The 24,704-nt window shown below is 37.4% G+C and overlaps 1 protein-coding gene and 1 long non-coding RNA gene across 5 annotated transcripts in view; one reads left to right on the forward strand and one right to left on the reverse strand.

Annotated features, from left to right (window-relative positions):
• Positions 1 to 20,679, reverse strand: part of LOC150090563 (uncharacterized) — a 175,508-nt gene extending 154,829 nt beyond the window's left edge. For all 3 annotated transcript variants that reach the window (XR_016546855.1, XR_016546858.1, XR_016546857.1), the window contains exon 1: positions 20,436 to 20,679. This is a non-coding gene — a long non-coding RNA (uncharacterized LOC150090563). The remainder of the gene's footprint in view (positions 1 to 20,435) is intronic.
• The window catches only part of LOC150090564 (myocyte-specific enhancer factor 2-like), a 318,621-nt gene that overhangs the window by 107,943 nt on the left and 185,974 nt on the right, over positions 1 to 24,704 (forward strand). The window lies entirely within an intron of this gene.

Below are 24,704 nucleotides of genomic sequence, written 5' to 3' on the forward strand. Positions count from 1 at the left end.
CAAAAATTATTTTATAATTTCAAAGTTTCAAAAAGATCACATTCGGCTTCGATAAGTTAAAAGTAAGAGTACGCTGTTTCACAGCCCGAAAAAGAGTACGGGTGGTAACCCTAGGTTTCACAATTTCAGAGATCAATGAAAAAGAATTTTTCGAAGTGAAACTTCTTTAGGCGCGCTCCTGGCAGTTTTCAGATAGTTCGTGGGTTGACAAAAAACGCAACGAAAATGCGACCGTTCCCTAAGTAAACGCATTACAGGCACTCTGAACAGCCAATTATCGTACCAGGAAAAATGCCATAGTTCTCCTGCAGTCACCGAAGTTAAGTAGGATTAGGTGCGGTTAGTAATGGGGGGGGGGGTGACCACCTGGGAATACCCGGTGTGGTTCCTTTCTTTTGTTAACCTGTGGAAAATATTCTTCCGATTTTCAAGTATCATTAATTTTGTTAATTGGCAAGGTAATAAAGCGTAAATCTATGCTTTATATCTTTACTTTTGTGGTGCACTGTGGCCATAGATGCCGATGCGCCTAATAAATCCCCAAACAAACAAACTTTACTTTTATAGCCTGTGGATAATATTCCTTCTATTTTCGCTTATTAGAATCGCCTTTAATAGAATTAAAATTCAATTCGTAAACGCGATCACAATGACCGGCGCTTACTACATATCGTATAGTAAACGATATTTTGTTTTGGAGTGTCCATCGTAAAGTGATTTGATTGTACAGTGAACCAATCGTCAATCGGGGGGGTACACTGTAGTGAGCGTTGTAAGGCGTATAGAGCACGTTTACGTGCAATGCGTCCGTGGATTGACAAAAATCGTCAAGAAAATGTGACACGAAATGATTCATTCATGAATTGATTTTATTTAATTAAGTAATAAAATTCATCCAGAATCATTTCGTGAAATGATTCTGGATGGGTTTTAAACTTACATTCCTGGATAATGATTTCGGTTGAGTCTCTTCCGTGTGTGATCGGTTTTGGTTCAAGAACAATCTGAAGATTGTAGCAGATCCCACTCACGCTCTTCTTCAAACAGCATTGTCAAATGTCGGCCTGTAACAGCTGTTGTGGCTCTCTGAAGAACAAAGTGATTCCGGCTCTATCGAAGTCAAATGGTTTTAAATATCATACGATGCCACAGCACTTGCCGAAGCTAGATTTGGTAATGGAACGTCTCAAATCTCCGAGGTTCCCATTCATGCAAATTCGTCGCCTGCGGCATTCATACGGTCAATATGGGATCATCGGTCAAGTGATAAATGTTGGCCTAAAGAAGTTTCACTTAACTTCCGCTATGCGTGCTCGGCACACACAATTTTTTTTTTTTCGTTTGGTGCTCTATTAAGATGGTAATGGGTAACATCTTAACCCTTCTGAAATGGAGAAAAATGAACCAGAAAAGCACTTGAAAAAAGATGCCTGCTCGTTTTACTTATCTGTCTTAAGAAATAACCTGTCTTAGATTTAAGGTCATTCGGGAGTAAATCTGAAATCAATAAATGAAAGAAAATACTATTGAAGAATAGAAATTCATTATGCAAACGTTGCAAAGATCCCATTATGAAAACGGTCGTTGACACCATCCCTTGACGAAGAATTTAACTTTGAATTTTACTTATAAGAACATTTAAAAAATTAAAAACAAATGTATGACATACGTACGTCATCGGTTTTGCAACGAACGAGAAATTTAAAAAAAATATGAAACCAAGGAGAACTGATCTTCAACCTTTTAATGGATGCAAAAAATAGGAAGTTACACAATAGTTAAATAGAAAGCAGCAATTTAATTAAGACTTTTATTAACTTAAATTAATCGTAGTTAGATTTTAAAAAAAATTGAAAAAAAAAAAAGCAAGCTTAGGGAATGCAAGAATTTTAAAAGGTCAGTGAATCGACCAAAGCCTGTTATGTATATATATTTATTATTATTTTTTTTTTTTTCGTTAGCGCATCGGCTTCTGTGACCATAATGCACCTCCCAAGGTTTTTGCGCTACTCTGATCCAAGCCCGAGGCGGAATTCGAACCCGCGACCTTTGCGTTACTAAGCAGGCACTTTACCCACCCGGCTAGCCCGGTCGGTAGTTATGTATACTGTATAAGAGAAAACTAAGGTGTACCTATCTCATATTCGAAGAATTCACCACAATTGCACCAGTCCTGCACTTACACATCAAATAAACAGCACCGCTCCGCTTCCTAAGGAGACGTACGTTGCTATTTATTTGTATTGCGTGCTATTACCCAAACCCCGTTTCAGTGCTTACTGGCACTCATCAGTGGGTAACCGGACACCATCACAGTTTATATTTATTTTAAATTTATACTCCTATTTCAAAATTCGCTTGAAATTTTATTTTGTCTTCTCAGTCCGCTTACAAACGAAATAGGAGTATGAAAACTTTTTAATGTTTATTTATTTATTTTTTTTTTAATAAATAGAAGTAATTTAGAGATTTACGTACGGGTATAATACAAAAAATTAACATTCCTTCATCGAACACGTACGTTGAGTATTTAAAAACTGTTATTTCTCTTCATTACAAAAAAAAAAAAAATCAACTGTTTACGTCAGTGTTAAAAATTAACAGAGGTACAGGACACACACACCACGTGTGTCAACTGGGCGGAGTCAAACCCACGCATGTCCATTTCGGTTTATGTTGAATACATTTGTATACTGTACTCGTACACAATAACGAAATTAATATTAAAGGATTGTTTAATTCGGTATTAAACGAATCCATATATGTTATCAATATTTTTAGTTATTTATTAAGGAATTTCTGTTTGAGAATGGCAGATGGCGCTAGTGGTTTTTTTTTTTTATTAATAATTTGATTTTAACAGTTATCTTTTATAGATATCGTTGCATCTTGTTTGATTATTTAGCTTAGTAGAGAATTAAGTAAACTCGTGTCAGCAGACTAATTTATTATGACGTGTAAATTTAATTTTCCACCAACTGTCTATTAAATACAATTTTTTTTTTTTTTTTCTGTTTATAATATGTTTTCCAGTGTAGCGTCCTTTATCGAATATCGTACAAAAGTCTATTATACGCAAAGAATTGCATGAATATTTTAGTGAATGATTTTTAAAGCGTTTTCGATGTAATTTAAATATTTCATGAGAAAGCTATGACGTAAAGTGCTCGATTAGTTTTCATCACGCACTAGAGTTTCTGTTACGTAAATGAGGGGAGATGTGGAAAACAGTGTTGGGTGAACACCTACGTCACTGTGGACAACGCACTTTGAGTCGAAGCATCGCAGTAAACAGATTAGATGGAATATCATCATTCTTCTTCACTCGGGACAAAAAAAGGGGCCACAAAGAAGCAGCGAAGAAATGATATTTTTCAATTCATTTATTCGAAGTAATCAGTGACAGAAAGTGGGTTTTCAAAATGGAAGGAAATATAGTTAACCAAACATTTTACAAACCAAAGTACGAATTACCAAAACGTGTACCAGTTTCATTCTAATTGACAACCGAAATAAAAATCAAGCTGAAGAATGTTCATCCTAAAAATTTCGTAGAAAACTCGTAAAAATTTTCTTACTTTCTAAACCTGAACTGGGTTCAAAGGAAAACTCTTAACAGCCAACCCTTGTACTTCCCCGTAAATATTTGGAAACAGGTCTTCGTGTCACGGCAGTCAGTTGCAGTTATATGATAGGGTTAAACAGACTTCGTGGCACTTTTAACCTTACACTCGGTGTATGTTTCAGTCTTACAAATGAAGGTGATAGGTCGACCCCATCATTTTCTCTGATAGAAAGCGCTGATGACGAAATATTTCGGCCATTTTGAGATTTGGATTTTCAAAAGATTGTGAACGAGGCAACGTGCAAGTTGAACGCTGTGGCCGGATTTTGTGTTCCATGCGTTGTGCGTACTTGCAATGTCTCCGAGCTGTTCGCCTCTTTCGAAGTGCATCCTTTCTTTACAACGATCTCTATTAGCAGAGTTTTCCAACAGCTCATGTAAATTACAAGCGATCACGTGACAAAACCAAATCCACTGGAATGTTTTTGATCGCCTTATGCAAGAGCTTAATGATGCGTGTCGTGTAGGTGCACATGTAGGAGAAGGGGGACACACCAGCACACCCAAAACCTGTTATGCTTATCGTATTGACTTGGAGCAGCCAGTTACGGGGAGAGGGAGAGTAGAGCAACTAGTCCAAGGACTGAACGTGCATCGTACACATCTTTCCACCTCATTGGCTTATGGGTTACCTGTTAAACATGAAGGGGGGGGGGGCAAGCAACATGAGGACGTTTAACGAATGACATCAACCAAGTTCTGCAGTTACCTCTTTGGCCTTCAACCTCCGTTACAGCAGAAAATGGCTAAAAGGTCAATTACGTGACACGCATGCCTACCACCGGAGGGATGCAACGTGCTGGTTAGGACAACGTAATCGTAGAGCAATTGGATTATGGATATTTACTCTCTCTGTGTATCTTGTTTTCACTGTTTTGTTTCACTCGTCTCGTGTACGCCACTGATGTTAGTGTGTCATTCTGTCATCCTCTTTTCTTTCAGTCCGCTTGTTGGTGATGCATTTTGTCATCTCGTACAAGAAACGTAGATAGCTAAATCGCCTTTATCGAAACAAGCATTTTCACTGTTGGGTTATGATGCGGAAACCTCACTACACGCTGCCCTGGCAACCCCACACGCATTTGTAAACAGCGATCGCAACTCCGTTGACTAGAATTTTTCCCTATAAAGCTTACTCGTGTTTATTGCTCAAGTAATAATAACTGCGAGGGAGGAATTAAACTGCACCTAAAATCTCCACCACGCATCCTTAAACCCTTTTTCGCCCCCCCCCCCCATTTATCAACTGCGTTTGTGAACTATGAATTCTTTTCATGCTTACTGATCGTTACCAGAGTGTTGCCCTCGTGGCTAACACACGAGGGCAACACTCTGATGTGTCACAATTCTGCCATTTTACACAATTCACAACTCTGTCATTTTACACTGTGACCGAGTTAGTTGAACCTCAGACAAAGGTCGCATGGCTTGTCTCGTGTACTCGTCATGGGTTTTTCGCCCTGCAAAACAGGCATACCGACCACAGAATACACGACATCCTACGCCTTGGTTCAATCATAGATTGGTCGGCTGTTTTGGATTACTACTAGGCCATGAGGTGTCACTGTACTGAGTCTGTAAATTGTGTGTTCTTAAAACCATTGGCGTATTTGGCTTGTTTTAAAGAGGGGGAAGAGAGTACCCCACATTTCCGATTAACTCATAGTGGCAACCATCAGTGTGTTTCGTGAATAAAAAGAAAATGCCTTTTGGCATAAGTCGAGTAAATGTATGGATAGGAAGAGAATATTAACATCAAAGTAATAAATACAACATCAACTGATTTAAAATGTTGAACTGTCTAAGAAAATATAAATAGACAAATAATAAAATATATTGTAACTTAAGTTAAAATGTAAGCTGATATAACGTCGGGATCATGAACTGACTTCTTTCTGTTAACTGGACTAGAAGCTAAAGCATAGCGAAACAACGAGGATTGCTGTATAAAGAAATGAATGTAATAGTATTGCATTTAGCAATATTTAATTGAAAATTGGTTGAATGGATCAAAACGTCTAGAGTCGATTGAAGTGATACAGTCAGAATGGTACAAGAAGCTTCAGGTCATCTGCACACGTCAACGTCTTGATCACCCTTCCCCTAAATACAAAGACAAGGTCAGATCGTTGATATATACATTATAAAGACAAGATCCCAAAGAAGATCCTCAAGGAATACCTGATGCAAAATTGATAATTCGTGATGCAGATCCATTGATAAGGAAAGATGTGTATGTGATCTAACTGTGGAGAGTTAAAATAGCGTATTTTAATAATTTAGTTTTGAACAAGTCCCCGAGCAATCCGAGTAGACAACTGAACCCAACTTATGCTGACAAGCTGAAGAGAAACGAATTGCCAAAAGGGAGCCAAATTGACTACTACGGGTCCCACTGGGCTGAAAGCTATTTTAGATGGAATTATGTTATTGAAGTTAAGATGCACGGTATCAAAAGCCTTTTTTAAATGTTGTTAGTTTGGTCGACCTTTTTGAGCGAATAACGAGTCCAGTTTATGTAATGTGTGTAATGAATCGATGAATGCTGATTTGAAGCTCTGAGGGTTGCCTTTATTAACAGATTTATATCATAAATATTTGACAAGGAGTTCAAACAGTTTCAAGAAGCAAAGTAGAATGCCATCAGGCATGATTTCTACTTTGCTCGCTGTATTCGCTATTTCGCCCTCAAACATGATCATCTTGTGTGATCATTTTTGAAAGTGCAATGAGATATTGTAATTGAAGCAGAACAGATGACTTGTAGAACAGATGACTTGAAGAACAGATGACTTGTAGATCAGAGATCGAAATGGAAAATTTTAGGAAGCGGAACGCTCAATAATAATATATTTTAGTTTTAATAATCAAGTATTTACATGAATCCCGATGCGTATGAGAACCGGAGCGGTGTCTGGTGCACTCCAGTTTGAACCCTGCTGTAGATTTGTTACCAACTTCCTCGAAACAGTCAACAAATAATCCTACGATTTCTTGTAGAGAATAGGCTGTACATTTACTAGATTTCAAAGAGGTGACCAAATCCTGTTTAAATTTTAACTATAGTCTTTGCAAATTTACAGAAAGGATCGTTGCTATTTTTCAGAGTATTTCTTCATGAGGGAATATGATTTTACATAATGTTTAGATATTACTGAGAATAGATCTTTCAGAACACTTTAGATTCTAAATTGGACTATCTACAAGTCCCTTTTTCTATAAAGGTTTTGTGATGTAATACGTAATACGTATTCCTAACTTCTCAAAACAGAAATTTATGTGCAAACATTAAGAAGTATTAACAGCAGAGATTTAACTTTGATAACAAACTTTTCATACAGAATAACCTAACTTTATTTCATTGCTAAACTAATGCTGCTCTTGTCAGAGAATGTTTTCGACCTTTTCGAACCATGGACTCCCAATCTTTTCTGCACCACGTAATACGTATTCCTAACTTCTCAAATTTTGAATCGGAGTCAGATGTTTAGAGTTTTTTAATATATTTTTTTAAACAGTGAAGTATCCTAAGTTTTCCACCTAGAATGAAAAGACCAGATTGAAAATTAAAATACGGTAAACTCTTTAAAATCCAGTACCCTCAGGAACTGAGAGGATTTTAAAAATTTTCCGGATTTTAGATAGCAATACCTAATGGTTGAGCAGTTTTGGAAGACTATTTCAGTGAACATTACGCACTAACAACTGAATGTAAATATTTATAAATAAATGAATATCTAAAATTTCTGTTTATACCGTTGGAAGTCCACATATAGTCAGAGGAATTCAAAAGACAGAGAAAATCACCGTATTTAACAGTGACGTCGGCTTGAACCATAGCAACTCAAACACGTGTACTCGTAGCCTCGCATTTACCCACTGAAATAATAATGACTGAAAGGTAGTAACGGTTACATACGTAAATAATAGTTCCAATTTGTTTTTATGCAAATAAAGTCACAGCAAATGTTGTTATGTACTGCATTGTCAATTTTTTAATGCATGCCTACAGCATCAGAGAGAATATCAACAAATGGAAGATAAAAAAAAAATAGCTATTCTTCTTGTGCAATCTTTATCAATTACGGTAGTAAAATCAATTGGTCACGATTTTGCGACGCGGAAATGACGCCATTTCCGTTTAATAACAAAGAAAAACGGAGTCGGTAGAGGTGATCGCACACAGGATCATGGGAGGTGATCTTGGATGTGCTCAGAGCTGGCATAAACCAGCTGGTGGCGGAAAAATGTCTATGATTCGGGGCATACCACTTAGGTGGCTTTGGGCTAACCATTGCCACCAGTGGCAGAAACCTTTTGGTAACCAGAGAAATGGATATCTTGAGGGCAGTGATGTGCTCAGAGCTGGCATAAACCAGCTCTGAGCACATCCAAGATCATTACATTACATGCGCTTCAGCCTTACCAGTTGAAGGGCATGTAGTGTAAGCGTTACAGTACCCGTCTGTATTACTGAAGCGGTTGTATATTTCCATTAAGAGGCGAATCATAAACGTTTTTCTGCAACCAACTGGGCCGGTCAAGAATATTTGAATCGGTTCGCGATTGGGAGATGACTCCAAATTACATGAATGAGTAGAATCTTTTGCTTGGCATTGGTCATTCTTATTAAGTTTCAGAAGTCCTCGTTGATCATCAAGTTTTCGCGTTTCTTTGCAATTGCTCTGAGTCGGTTGAGCGTGGCGAGCTTTAGATCCTCGTTCATCTTGGTGTTTGGATGATTGCAAACGTTTCGAAAAGGGTCTTCTTCTCGCAGTCGCGTTACAAGGCTGCAGGTCATTATCGCATGCCTCGTCAGGGTCAACGTCGTTGTTGTCTTGACACATCGTCTTACATATTTCAATCATTTTACGAATGCCCAACTCCGATTCATACAATTTACGATCTAGTATGAGCTCTTCATGGTCGTCGTAGGTCTCGACATATTTCATTTCTGACAGTATCTCTGTTTCCTCATTGCGCAATGGAATGTGCAGCGCTACCATCTCGCGCTTGTACTCGTTGAGATCCTGAGCCAAATCATAGTTTCGATAGTTTGGGGATTTATTAGGCGCATCGGCATCTGTGGCCATAGTTTCAATAGTGTATTATGCGTGGATACTGTCGTTTCTTGCAGATCTCGTAGCGCTGCATGTGTAATTTACGACAAAGCATGACAGAGTAACATGATCCAACGTGATAGTATGATTGTAACAATACAAATACTGTACTTGTATTGTTGCAATCATACTATTCAACAAATGGCTACAATCAAAAGGGTAATTAGGCTATTGATCTAACCTCTTCCAAACGTTGATTCGGTAGAGTAAGTAGGGGGCATGAGCATAAATTACATCGTTCATGATTTCGGTTCTAGCTGTTCGAAATTTAGTAGGTATCGTCAAAGATGTTTACACATAAAACATCTTTCGTGCGTTCAGGGTACACACGCGATTTTTTTTTTTTTTTTTTTTTAATATAAATAATGTACTGAGGAGAAATTCAATCAATTTCTTTCATATAATAACGAAGATCGCGAAATTTCGTTTTTGCCGCCAATACAATTTGTAATGTAGATGACGAGCTGTATTACTATTTATAATGACGACAAGGAATCTTGGTTGTGTGGAATTAAATCTGTTATTTGTGCGCCTCAGTAAGTTACTGTTTGTGGAAGAGCCCAGCATTAGCTGTGGCAAATAATGCAAGGAAGCAAGCAAGCTTATACATCATCAACCAAAAAAGAAAAAGATTCCTTCCATTTCACTATTGAATTGGAGTCTGAATATCCCTCAAATAGTCTGTCTAGTTCTTCCTTGAATTTATTCAAACTATCAACTCCCCCCCACCACAACAACAGACGGAGCTTGTTCCAGCAATCAACCGCTCGCGCTGGCTAAAGGCAAACTTCGGAATATCTATTCTGCAACTGTCTTTTCCCAGTTTGAATTTGTGCCCTGTACTGGAATTTTCTATTTCTTTTCGCCGTCAGCGGTTCTAAAGTAATGTCACACTGGTTTACAGTTTGGAGTCACTTTATATATGCAAATCACTTGGCGAGAACCACTTAAAATGCGTACACTTCTAGAAGTAGTATTCTTGACCAGGATCGGCTTTAGGCGTGAGAGGTGCATAGTACACAGCATCGCAACTTTGGCCGACCTCGTATTCTTAAAAGTACGCAGAATGCAAGTTTTAAGTTTTTAGGCGAACATTAACCATTAGCCTTGCACGCTGAAGAAAATTGCATCGATTACCAACTGTACTAACAGACTTTTTCCCCTCCCTCTCTCCAATGAATCTATGTTATACCACAAGACTTTCATTTTATTTAGTTTTAAAAACTAATGTTTAAGTTTATAGTACTGTATTATCTAATGTTCTTGAATTGACACCAAAAATTTGTTATTTTAAAAGACCGGACGCGCACATATGCTTTGCATCTGGCCTGTCACGGTCATTTTGTACATTCGGTTCTACAAAACGTAGCACCGGCCCTGTCCTTGACAAATACAGGCATTCAAAGTACCTGAATGAAAGTACCACATTTTAAGACGCATCAATTACCTGACCATTTGTTAGCGAAATAATAACTAAGCACGCGACTTGTTCGTAACATACGTGAAGCGAGGGTTACTTAGCCTTGAACGGCACAATTAACCCTGTCGGAGGCGGGAACGTTGAGATAGTGTATCCTTAACTGGGTATTGTTTAGCTGCTAGGACAAGCAGGACGAAAGCCTTGCATAACCAAAATTCTACAGGTTAATGTCTTAAAGATGGACTTTAAAAAAAAGGTCCCATCTAAGTTGCATCACAAAGAACGAAGGAGGTATCGTGTTTAACTTAAGTAACAGTATACAGTAACGGAAAATGAATACAGTATTTAAAAACTGACTGTTTCTAAATTTGACATATTTAGAAGCTGACAACTGCACAGCGCATATTCATATACGCAAACGTGACGTATCGCATTCTGGTTGTCGTGCGCTGATTGAACAGCTTCCCAATATCATTTTTATTTTGCACGCTTTAAAGTCTATAATGTTAAAAGTTTATAAAGTTTACAATGTGGCACCAAAATGGCTTCCTGGACTATAAAAAGCCATTATAAATGTGAAAGACTGCTTCCAAGAATTTGGATAATCCTTTACCTTTTATAAATGGCTATAAATAGGTTGAGCTTCAAACTTTGTTCAATGAACGTGTACCCCCTTCTGTTTCAAAGTTTTATTTTTTTAATGTGACTTTATTGATGTACAATTGACGGGTGTATTACGAAAAGGCCTATAAGCTTTCTGATAGGCTAGACTGCAGCGCCTGTATTGACCTCACTTGGAAGTTAGGAACACGAACTCCGTAACCATGACACACAGCCCATAAAAAGGAAAATTGAAAAGTTGGAGCAATACCGATTCCCAAAATTTTCTCTTGGATAAGGACTCGAACCACTATGTATAACAAAAGTAATGAGTATATAAATTGTTAAAATTAAAAATTTTGCCTAATCTTTAAAATTAAATATTTAAAATTTAGTAAACAACATAACGTATTACTTATAAAAGTAAATAGAATAACTTTAAAACAATTTTTTTTTACGCCCTGCATACCTTTTTAGTATTCCTAGGTACATGCACCTCCGATCTAAAACCACTAGTTTAGATCAGGTTATAGTGTACATACAATAAGCAGGTACTAAGCAGGCGCAAGTTATGTTTTAGGGATAAAAAGAATATTAGTCAACGTTAATGTTTTAAATATGCGTGGAGAGATGCAGAATCATCCTAAATAACAGTCCACAAAATGAAATTTACAACCACAGTGTAGAAAATTATTAAAAGAATCAGGGAAAAGAACTAAACTTCTCAAAACCTCACTGGAAATTTTGTCCATAGTTCTGTGATGGCAGAACACTACATTCTATCCTCCGCTTCAGCAAACTCTGTTCAGCACAAACAGCTAAAACTTCTCGAATCCTCTAAGACCCAGTCCTGACTTATTTCTGGAAAAAAAGTCTGAAACTCCCTTGTTCATCTTCAATAACACAGACTTCTAGACAAGATCTTTATTGGGAATGACCTGACTTCTAATCTTTCTTAGCATACGCATACCACACCTAACAGAGTTAAACTCCAAACTCACAGAGCTAACTTTTCCTTTCTTCATATCCTTCTGCTTCTGTTCTTTGGAACATGTATATCCTGAAAATTATAATCTGCAGAAATGAAACTCAAACATCAATTATCTTCCATCTTTCAACCCGCACACGGTACTAGAGTGCTTTTAGTTCCCAATATCTTAATTCAGGGGCGTCCAACCTTTTTTAGGCTAGGGGCCAAAACAGATAAGATGCTGAAGGTTGCGGATCGCAAGAACAGTTCCTTATCGCAAAATATACGATTTTTCGAAATCGATAAACGTTTGTATTTACAGTATTTTTTTTTTTTACATTTAATACAATTTTTAAATAAGCAAATCCAGCAATTATTACATAACATTAATGACATTTTTGTTCTGTAATATAAAGGAAGGTACATAAACATAAGAAAGCAATACTGAAATATCGAATATAACTAAAAATGGATATTTTTAAAATTCAATGTGAAACTAAACTTTCTCTGCGTTGGGTTTCTGGATAGTAATCATTTTTTTTTTATGGTTGGAACCGTGCTGTGTCACGATGTTAAGGTTTAATGTGGTATAAATTTAAAAAAAAATGTTAGTAGCTTTGTTTTTCTAGTAAACACGCTCTTCCAATATACGAGATATTGGAAGAGCGTTTATTTCTGAATTCTAATAAAAACTAATGTAGTACACGGCTTCATGATTTTACCACTATTCAACATAGTCACCGAGATTGTTCAAGTAAATGTATCAGTGCAACGGAAGACTTCTTATTTATTTTTAATAGAAGTTTGTATCCCGCGATGAAAAATAAATTGAAGACTGATGGGGAGCCAAGTCAGAACTGTATGATGAACGAGACACCGTGTACAGTCTCTTGTTTTTCGACGTGTCATGGTGTTCTTCTCATAAAGAAGAAGACTATGAAATGGGAACGAATTTCAACAGATTTTAAAATCTGTCGAAAAAATGTTTAAAATAAATCACGCACAATTCTCATCTCTTCCCGTGTATACAGTGTTAGCTGCTTCGCCATTTTTAAACAGCTTCCAATGACTAGTAGACAGCTCTAAGAGTTTTGAGAACCACGTATATCTGCAATGAATTTTGATACAGTGGAAACGTAGCACTATATTGATGTGAAGTTAAAAGAAGAATAAACATATATCACGATTTCTATAAAGAATAAACAAATACGGTTGACCACAAAATACAAATCATAATTAATAACTATCTGTGAAATGTAATCAAAAAACGAAATCATGCTGAAAATATAAATTATTTCAAATCTTAATTGATCTGTGCAATAAATTGCAATAAAACCATGCAATTCTCGCTTTGAGACTCGGCAAAATAAAAAAAATAATAAAAACAAAAATTAATTGTGTCACTGACAGGATTCAAATCCGGGAATTTTCCACTTGGTGTTGGGGAAGCATGGTGATTATATCCACTGTGCTCCGCGAGGGCACACGAGATATGAAAGATGTTGGTTTCTGGAAGCGTTGATGAAATTCTGCGGGTAAATACGGTATTAAATAATTCCCATATACTGAAGAAAATTTGCTTTCTAAACTGTTTCTACTTAAGTTCTCTAAACTTCCATAATGATTTTAGTGCGCTTTTAATAAATTGTGTAATCCCTTCTAGAACAAAGATGATGTGGTAAATGTTGATTAAATATTTCTAATGCCATACGCTGTCACATTTCTATACATCCTTGTACACACAGAACAAACAGCGTTACACACATCTGATCCTGTAGAAGCAGCATCGATTATTCGATGTATGCATGCACGAGTGAAAGTTGTCACGTGGCCTATAAAACTTTCGATTCTTCTTTGAATTGCTTCAATTCCCCATGATGTAGTCGAAGCAATTAGAATTTAAATCCGAGGGGCGCCACCTAACAAATAGTTGTACGTCTGTGTGTGTGAACACAAGCAGTTCATTTATTCAACAGCTACGTCATAGCCTCCAGTAATGAGTACCGAAAATAGGAATGGCAACTTATTATTCAAAGTCGATACAAGTAATATTAGACCCACGTGTTTGGTATATTGTGTGCATATAATTCCCGGTTATTTTCAATGCTCGTTTCAGATTTTTGACGTCACAAAATCCCAGATAACAGCGCCTCTGGTGCTGATTGTTGTTTACACGCACGCACTCTAACCAGAATATCAAGGACAAGCCTATCATACGGCGCTGTCTACAAAGTTCGTCCGGTATTTCGCATCCGCTAACAAAGCGTTTCACCACCAATTCAAGCGAGAGGGGAAGGGCCAGCAAAATACGCTTTCTCCCCCCCCTCGATCAAATGGCAGCGAGTTAACCACAGCACGATGTTTCATCAAACTTGATCCACAAGGAATACTCGCATGTTGTGTACCTTAGAGGCTAGAATACCATGACGTCACACCACAATGACGCACAGAAGCGCCCGCATTTGCCGGAGGTTCGCATAGAGTTCGTAAATGATGACGCCAAGAGTTTCTATATTGAGGGATGTGTGCGCGCGCGCCTTTGATTCAAGATTATTTTACATATAAAAGCCAGGAAACATCATGAATATTTCAGGTATTAAAGTTTCTAAAAACTGCATTTCAAGATATATTTAGGCAGAGCCGTCAGAGGATATCTATATCAAGACGATTGGAAGGAAGGGTTTTGTTATTGTGTACCTTATGACGTCATCAGACATTGTCCTGTTCAGTTATTATAATGCAGTTGGCAGTGAGAAATTTATATAATTACGAAGCAGGATTTTGCTGAAATGCTTTGCAGGCTGCTTTCAGTAAAACTAAGTTTACAGGTTTATTATCCTTTAAATTAACACGGAACTTCGTCAGGTGTTTACAACATTGTATCCCAAAATCAGAAATGTTCTTAAGTCTACAATTAAAACAAACAAGTTGATCAGAGAACCGTACAGACGGATTAAGGTTAAAAGAAAATCAGACTTATGATCGTAGTACTATCAGTATTTATCAGCACATGTTCTAAAACATTATTCAATGTAGTCGATTATTTCTAAACTATTTTACTACCAAACATACGAGTAATTATTATTAATCAATAAAATAATAATAAAATGCTTATCATTTTATAAGTTAACAACACGTTTTGCTCGAAGCACTGGTGGCAATATTTTCGGTGAAGACTTCATGCCGAGAACTTGTCTTGATCATGGTCCAAGTCCTCTTTGTATATAATTATCTTCAGCGATAACTTTTATACCATTCCTTGAAGCGGCTCTGTAAAATGCAACGCGAAGTTGGCCATGAACAAACATGTTGAGCAGATACATGCCTCCATTAGCAGAAAGGCTAACTGCCACTGAAAATGCTAAAAACTTAACGTCCTCGCAGGCAACACTGTGGATAGCGTCACTGCTCTCTTACTTTGAGTGGAAGTGGTCTGGATTCGATTCCCGTTGCTAACCGAGTTTAGGGGACGCTTCCCGTTGGAGGCAGGAGTCCATCACTATGGAACGAGTAAGTCGGTTTTGGCCTCTAATGGGGGGGGAGAAAGAAAATAGGAATGGATTTTTTTTTTTTGGAAAGGTTTTAACCCCCTTCAAAAATTCTGTAACTTTTTTTTCCCAGACAAATACAATTTCGGAGGTTGACAACACGCCCAAATGTAGCACGAGTGCAGGAGTCATTCTGCCCCCTCTTCCCCCCCAGACAATCAATCATATAATCTATTCTAGCGAAAGGTGTTGCTAATAATCAAATTAAACCAAAATTAAAAATATTATTTGTTAAGTCTTGCTAATTCTTATATGGAAGCTTTCAATAGAACAAACATATTAAATTTGGAAAAACTATTTGTCATCTACCCTTGACAAAAAAATGTAAATGACATGCTCCTGACAAATACTATTTGTTATTTTAAAAAATGTGAACCGTTGTATTCCAAAAAAAAGCAAAGAGAATGGCATTTTCCACGAGAGTTACTGAACAGTGCAATACTGAGTCCACTCCACCCACCCCTTCTAGCTTGCATGTTTCGAGTGTAAAAAAAAAAATTGTGATTTGCTGAATTATTGTACTTAGTTAAATTAAGATTTAACTTTTCAAAATTACGATTTCAGGTTGATTACGATTCCATTTTCTTTTACTGATCGAAACGAAAAATATTATATAATGTAATATTATAAAAATTGAAAAAAAAGTGGTTAAAACGCTTAGCGTCTACCACTTTACCACAGAAAATAATTTAAGCACCAAGCCATAGGGCGCTACATCTTCGATAGTATGCAGCCGAATGGTTCAGATGCAGAAACTCAAGGGCAGCGTCGTATATTTAATAACGGTTTTGATGATATAAAATACATTCAGCTAACAGAAGATGGGTTCATGCACGAGAAAGACTGATTTATCATAAAAATAATTTTTTTTCTATCTAGAAATAAGAACCATGTTGGTGAGCGGTGACAATGTGGCAATTTTTATATACTGTATTTGGATTCTACAAAAAATTCTACGAGTAAATACGATATTATTAATATCTGTATATATCACAGAACAACTGACTGCTTCACTTTATTTATTTCTTATAAATAAATAATAGATAAATGTGGAAAGAAGAATTATTTATTTTTAAATTCTGAATATTATCAAGTTATATTTTCCAGTTGCATAGAACAATACATTGAAAAAATAATAATAATAACTTAGGAATTACCAATTTTAAATAAATTAAAATTATATTTCCGTTTCGTCGACACCTGTTAAAATTTTAGCTTAGGGTTGCCATTCCTATTATTCCAAAGGAAAAGCGTCAAAAACTAAATTTCGAAACGTCTGTTTTATTCAATGGAATAAGCAATGTATCGCTGCCATTATCAAGATCTGTGGATGACTATTTCCTAATGTTCCGCCCAGAAAATTGGATCTAACATAACACGAATATACTGACTGTTGTCTCTCGCTGGTACCACAGTACAGTGTACTCTGCAACAGTGCATAACGCAATACTTATATCCGCTTGTACTTCGTCACGGGTCTTTGCCTTCATCGGAGGATTGGCGAAAGACACCACTTGACTTTCAAAATAAATTATTTCGATTCTTATTGCAAATGATGCACAACTTTTTTCAAAAGACTCACTACCAATTTGTTTGCGAATTGTACTAAGGAAGTTTAAATACGTCACTGAAGGTACAAACGCACGACTCACTGTTGGTGGTCGCTTTAAAAACAATGATAATGAAGTTGCCAACTCCTAAATATAAAAATGTCACTATATTTCAACGATAATTTAATTTGGTAAGCTGCCACTTATTCAGCGAGAGTTCCGATAAGAAATGGTTTTTCTGTCTAGTGAGATTCAATTAATGTAAACGGACAGAGCTACCTTTTGAAAAGGACAAACCAAATTCATTTATTAGGAGAATTAGCATATGTGCATAATGCACCTCTTGTCTTCACCATATCTATCTGTTCGTCCGTCCGCATGTAACAAGTGGACTCCTAGTGGAAGCATTTTCACAAAATTCTGTATTTTAGAAAGATGTATTGATCCATCCTAAACTTCATTAAAATCGGACTGATAGAAAGCTGACAATTATTATTTCTTTGTCCGTCCGTCGGAATGTAATAACTCGACTCCCAGTGGATGTATTTTTATGTTTTTTTTTATTTATCACCTAATCACAAATTTTAGGAACTTCCTTATGTGCTGTGGTATAATGACTAATGTATTAAGAAAATTAAGCTACGCTATCTTAATTCATGTTTTTTTTATTATTCTTATTTATTTCGCTCTATTAAAACGATTTGTTGACCTTTCCAAAATTTCATTAAAATCGGACCAATATAAATCTGGCAATTATTATTACAGTATTATTATAAATATCACATATGCTCTATAGTATATTGGAGCTGAAACACTGGATGTTACGTTTGTTGTCATGCGCTAGTTGGAGGGATGAATAGGCAATGCGACGGATGCGCAGAAACGAAGTCGTAATTTTTTTGCTTATTTTATTTATTTATTGTTATAAATAATGAATTATTATTATCGTTTGTTAACGCATCTGAAATGTAAAGCACCGCATACATTAACTAACTTGTTTTATAATTAAGATAAACTTATTTCTTGGAACAGTACTAAGAAATATTTTCTTGCCTAATGGGCGCCTCCGTAGCCAGGTGGGAAGGAGCAGCAGTGCGTACCACACGCTTCTTGATTAGATCGGGGTTCGAGCCCGTCACCACCAAATATGGAGGATGCGGAAAGGTCAGGGAATGACCACCGCATATTCCGGAGCAATATGGCCTTAGTTGCTAATGCTCCTAAAAACCAAACAACTCTTGCCTAATGTGGCATAAATTAACTATCTGGGATACTCAAACTCTACAGAAAAGCTACTCACTCTACGTGGTTTTAGTAATCTGTTGTAATCGTAATATTTTAATAATGTACGTTTTATTTAAAATTCGCAGTAATTTTCCAATATTCAAGACGAAACCGCAGCAGCAGTACAGAAAACTAAGGCAGCTTACACAGGACCAGCGGGTTAAACTTTAGTGGAGTACGCAGCGGCTACGATGGCTGTTTGTCTACCTGTGGGGGGGGGGGGGATATTGGTGATTTAGGGTATGCAAATGATATTGTTTGAAGTAATGGCCGTTATGCATTTGGCATACAGTAATGCTTTGCGGTATGTCCCTTCCTTCCTATATCGCTGTGACCATACCACCTGATGATGAATTGCACGAGAGAGTTGAAACGTCAAAATTAAACCATTTTTTATTAAATCTGCATCTTTTTTATTTCATAGCATACGCGACGGCTGAAAATGCATCATATTCAATGGAAAACCATTGAGTTTATGGCATCGTTTCCAATCCACGGAAAAGCATGACGTGTAGTTGTTTGACGAATGTGTCCAAGGATTTATGAATAAAACCATTTGTGTGTGTGGAGCAGCGAAAGCGAAATATTTAAATATTAGAACACATCCCCCTCTCACTTTCGGTCTGATGGTGGTTACCTTCACACACACGCACTCTGTGAACCAGGATAAGTTTATGGATAGTCCCAGAATGACTACTATTTAGACATTTATGACGCATGGAATCACACAGGACTCGATCTACCTCTTGCCTTCCGTGTATTCTTAATTCATATTTGACAGAGATGTAAGGGTCCGAATTTCGGGCCATGAATATTTCCATGTTATTATTTGCAGCAGCCGATGTCCATTATTTAGCTACCACGAGACTTACGTAAAATGTTTTTATTTTCTTGAAGCACGCACACACACACACAGAAGGAAGAGAAGGGAGGGAGGGAAAGAAAGACGGAAGAGAAAAAAAAAAAAAAACAATGATATCCCATAAATCTGGACATAAAATTGCCCCTAGAAAGGACAGAAGAGTGCCGTATATATAGATAGAAGAATGCAATATGCATCGCCGGATGCCACAAATTTCGGTATCTAACTGCGTTTCCTTGACACGTGATCAAGGAGACGCACGTGCAAAAGGGGACGAATGAGATTATGGATGTTTATGGGTTTTAAAGCCCGGCCGCTACAGCACGGTACTGCGGGAAGTCATGCGCGCGCGCACCCACACAAAAAAACACACACGTATGAAACGCTAACTGCAACTGTTCCTAATCGTAGACTCCCATCCCGAGCATCTTTCCTTACCCTGTCGTCTTTTCGACTCTGTTTTCTGGGGTGTACTTCAACTGCTGGATTTGTTTCCGAAACCAAGGCATGGCTTCGATTGCATTTCCGGCTTTTGCTCTTCGACCGTCTAACTTTCATTTATTGTGAGGGGGGTTAGAAGGGTGGGGAGGATGTTTTGGACATGCAGTTACTGGCGATAAGCATTGGTTGAGAGATAGAAAGATGGACAAACGGACTCCGTATTTTGCCAAGAAGGAGTATGAATTTGTTTCTTAGATAAAGACAGTTTTTCCTTAAAATAAACGGTTTTATTCGCTGCTTTGGATGTGCGTATTTGACACCTGAAAACAATGACATTTTACAACATGTTGAGTAGAAATGAGTGATTTTCAGGGCCTAGGCTCTGGTACTTAATTTGTAGAGACTTGGTAAAGCAAGAGGGGACCTCCTGAAATGTCATACTTGTTTTTGCCCAGTACTCAGCTGAATTTTAACACGGTTAAAAGTACCTTAGAAGTACTCGCATTAATAACGAGAATACTCCTTATCATCTACTCGTATTAATAAAGAGTATATTGTAAACAATACAGCAATTGAATTCCAGCGAAGACTTCATCTTATGACTTAGCAGTAACGAATTTATTTTTGGTAAATAAAAATAAATTTTCTTAAAACACCTAATTATTTAACACCTATAATACATGCACAACGTAACCAAACTTCAGCCTCAAAATTCTGCAAACCAAATCACTGTTTTGCAGGCCCGAACTGCGAGCATCGAATCCGATTTCTCTACAAGAAGAGGAAATAAAATATTGCCGCCATCGAAGGAAGAGGACCACACAGATCGCAAATTCACCGCCAACCAATAATATCGTGTTCAGAACATTGCAGTTCAACGGCCCACCATTTTCAAATCAGTGACGTCATTGTCGGGCTGACAAGAGCAAGCGTCAACATCCGGGTGACTTTTTATTTTCCATTTTTTTCCTCCCTCTTACGACAAAAATGCACCGTAAGGGAAATTTCGTCTTACCTGCTCGCAGGATATATCCTTTGGCGTCGCTGAAAACGGAGTAAGGATCATCTTCGCTCGCAAGCTATCCTTGTTCACTTGCACGAGTTCACAGACACGAATTATTCCGACACTAAAAAGCACAACACTGCCGAGAGGTTAAAGGTGATCGTGAAGGCTTTCCCCGTAGCACTTGGAGTGGGAGAACGGCTCACCAGTTAGAGGGACACAAGAATGGAGGAGTATAGTCCAGCCCTTACCGAAGTCTGCCAGCAAATGGCAGGTTTGGAAGCTGAGAGCGCATCTGTTTAGATTTGTTGTTAATTTTGGAAGGTTTCACTTTAGCCCTTCTAATTCCAGCCATAGGCAGTAACCGTTATTCCGAGGTTAGCAGTCATACAGCAAAGTCGGGTTATTTTTAAGGCCCATACTGTGATTCGGGTACACGGAGCTGCTTATTTTGGACCCGGCCGACGTATATGTCGGAAACGCAGAGAGGAATATCACCCCCCTGTCTGAATTAGCTCCATCTCCGAGGCCATTCCACACCGCATCCCTCTTCCCCCTTTCTGTGTGTACGTCCCCCGCCACTTATCTGTGAACTACAGGTTTTGTAATAACACAGGAACTGCAAACGATGGGGTTACTCCATCCCACGACGAACAGATGCTTAACAAGTTCCAATCGGTTTTCTCATTAATCCTGTTTACGCAGTGTTTACTCGCCTCGCATATTAGAGGGTGCATTGCCACTAGGTGACTGTCCCCACAGGATAAGGGCGTCCCTGTTAATACCATTTATGAACCAGAATCCGTCTTTCACGGACACTGCGAAAACAGAAGGTTATGTTGGCTCAAGCCAGCATCCGTTATGTGTGCGGGGCTCTACGTTTTTAAGGGTTCTTTACTGTTTTAGGGGGCGCCTATATCCAATAGAAATGAGAGAATAATGTTATCTGCATATCTTATAGAGAATTGTTTACATTCCGATTATAGTTGCTGCGTTATTATTAGAAAAGCAGCTGAAGTGAAAAGAGCATTCATTAACTTTATAAGTAGGACTTAATTAAAAGGGATATTTTTACACAAATGTAATTTTCTTTCGTAAACCAAATTTATTTTTGCTTTTTAGTTTTTTTCACAGAGTGCTGCATTGTTTATTAAGTAAGACTCCAGAGGTCGCTTAGTTTATAAAGCAGTTATCGATTCTCTACCTTCCAACTTTCGAAGTCGGGTCTTGTGGCTTGATAACCACCTCGCTTATCTGTACCTGAAGGATGAAATTCTCTGCGAACATGCATCTAAGTGAATGCATAATAAAGTGAATATTTCGCCATTTAACATGCGCTTGACCTCTGACCTTTTCGTTTTACTAAGTGCCAAAGTGAAGCGTGGCAGCTATTTGATGAGTTCATCTAAGGGGCACGTGGGTGGCAGACAGACAGACCTAGTAAAGTTGAGGAAAAATATTGACCTATCACCAGAAAGTACGAAGAATGAACGCACTGATGGCGAAATAACAGAAAGTTGATCACCTGAAGGAAGAAGGAAGGGATGTACTGCCACAGGCTTGAGGAAGCCTATTATTAGAGAGCTATTTATGCGTAGTGAGCAATTAATTAATTATAATAAAATTACTATTCTAATAATCTAATAACTATGCTACCTATTTAAGAGGGATTATGTAATAATCCTTTTAAAATGCATAAAATAGTTTTGTTTTGTTTTTCAAGCTTTTTCTGCACCCTTTCTAAACGTTTCTCGATCTCCAAGAGATGATGTTCTCGTTCTGAGGTACGATCAGAGGAGCTTACAATAAATGATGAATACAATAGTTAATCGTATTTAGCAGTTACGGGGTTTCGACTACGGTCCACTCAAAAAGAATGTGTGCAGGGGTAACAAGTGGATCTGGAGGAGTAACTGTTTCACGTTACCCCATGGAACAGGGGATAGTTGATATGACGTGATTTTGTTAAAATCTACTGAAGCAATTTTCTTTTGTTTGGCTTCTTTGAAACTCTTGGCATATTGAAAGGGATCGTGATTGTCCAGTTTCACAGTTCTGGGACCTCCTGGCGAGATTTTCGAATCCACCCTCCCCTCACCATTCTAGATGCACTGAAAGCACTCAGTATGCGGCTATTCATCATCCATCTTTGTATCCTATACGAAACTCGGCATGATTCGGGACGTATTTAATTTTGCGGTGAAAAGTCCTTGAAATATTTGCACGTCTGCCATGTTTAATACGCAAAGATTAGGATAGCGGCGATGAATTATAACTCTATCCATAATTTACATGGGAAGTGATTACGTCATAACGCAGATTTAGTGCCGAGTTAAGCGCACATTTGTCGCTCCTGGATGCACGTGGTGCCATTAAAATTGCAGCGGGACGTCTTGATTCGTGTAATAAAGCTTTGCTGTTTTCAGTTGTGTAGTCAATTTTGTCTCCCTACTGAGATGTGGAGTGATTTTATATTTAGCAGTTTTTCTACTCTCGCTATTTTATTGGACCAAAAGATGGCCATATGCAAATCTCTGTTTGTATTGTAACGGGTTTCGTCTCTAAATTATTCCAGCTCGGAGAAGAATATTATGTAAGGTAGTCTAAACTATTCTGTTCTTCCTGCCCGGCAATATCAGCTATAATATGAAGTAATTTAAAGCATTCGGGAGAAAAGTTTTGATGTCCATAATGGCGGACTGTCACAGTGAGGAATGTTACCTTTATGCGAGTTGAAATGATGGACAATCTTCGGCGAAGTTTTCCACTAGCGATGAGAAACACATCGAAGCCATCCACGAGTGACAGTAGTGGGCCAACAGGACGTCATAGGTGTAGCACGTGACACAAGTCACGGGGATTAAATGACGAGTTATTTTAGGTTTATGTATCGGTTAAATAAGGAGTCCTTGTAATGGGCTACGCTAAGATCTCCAGTAATGCTTGAACGTGTTTTATTACGGGCTAACCTCTTCATCTCTATATAAGTCCACCAACTATTGCCTAATCTTAACGCTACGGTCAGCCGGCCTGTCGATGTTAGAAGGGTATATGTCACACTTCTACAGTAGTTTTTTTTTTTGTACCCCGCAAAGCTGCACAGAACATGTCGCATGGATAGATCGTAAAGCGAATTTTAATTGTTAAGACTAAGTTAAGAGTCCTTTGCCATCTTGGATGAGTTGAAGATTGGGATGATTCAATATGCTTGTTATCACTGAGCTCGCATATCTGTATGTTATTTCTGAAAATGTATATGAAGGAAGGAAGATTAAATTCCTTCCTTAATTAATTTATCAACTATTTCATTAATAACAACCAAGGACGAAGTTGTGCACTCCTACTTCCTTGAGCTTATTTTAATTCCGATTTTCAATTCATTACCCCACGTCAATTTATTTAATTCCCTATCCTAAGCATCAATTGCAGATCACACTAAGGTGAGTACCGCTAAATTAAGCATTGCTATTAAATTTGAGTCAAATCAATTCGGTACCTTAAGAAATTTCTATAATTATTTGATATGAAGGAAGGTTGTTACAAAAAGTAGAAGTTGGGAGAATAAATGAAGAAGAAAGATTAGTTCAGGTCTGCATTTGAGCCATATGCAGATGCTAGTTGGTGACCAGACGCTGATGACGACAATGTTCTGACATGTTCGTCAACAACTTGCATCCTGATGGTCTCCACTTATCCATTCTAATGTAAGTGGGAGAAGGACCATCAGTTATCCAAATCAAATTCCTCTCTTTTAAGTAAAATTAAGGAATTTTACAGGTTTTAAGGCACAGGATACCATTTTCGAACAAATATTTAATTCCAGTTCTGGTTTCGATTCAGCAGTTTTTAATCTTTAGGTGGACGCTAATCCCCATTTTTATTCGAAAAACATGGGGGATCCAAGAAGTATATCGATGTGGTTTAGGACTAGATACTGGTATTGTATCGATATTGTTTACATTTCGAACTGAAAAATATTAAATTTTAAGTAGTATTTTAGTATTAAATTTTAAGTAGTTTACAGTTTTAAACTTTAAATTTAAAAAAATTCAATGAATTACAGAAATATATTAAATCATTTGATTCTGGAAAATATAAATACAATACGATCTTACTTATTCATTTGGGGTTTTTTTTTTTTTTTTTTTTGTTTTCCAGACTGGTGTGTGAGATGGCATCTTTTTGTCCTCTCATTTTACGTTTAAATAAAGATTCATATTCATTTCGGGCAAAGTTGCAAAAGAAAAAAAAATAATAAATTCGCTATACACTCGTAAACAA

This window comes from Mastigoproctus giganteus, chromosome 1 (genome assembly GCF_048544385.1).
Source record: "Mastigoproctus giganteus isolate SK-2022 chromosome 1, ASM4854438v1, whole genome shotgun sequence".
In the NCBI taxonomy this organism is placed as follows: Eukaryota; Metazoa; Arthropoda; class Arachnida; order Uropygi; family Thelyphonidae; genus Mastigoproctus; species Mastigoproctus giganteus.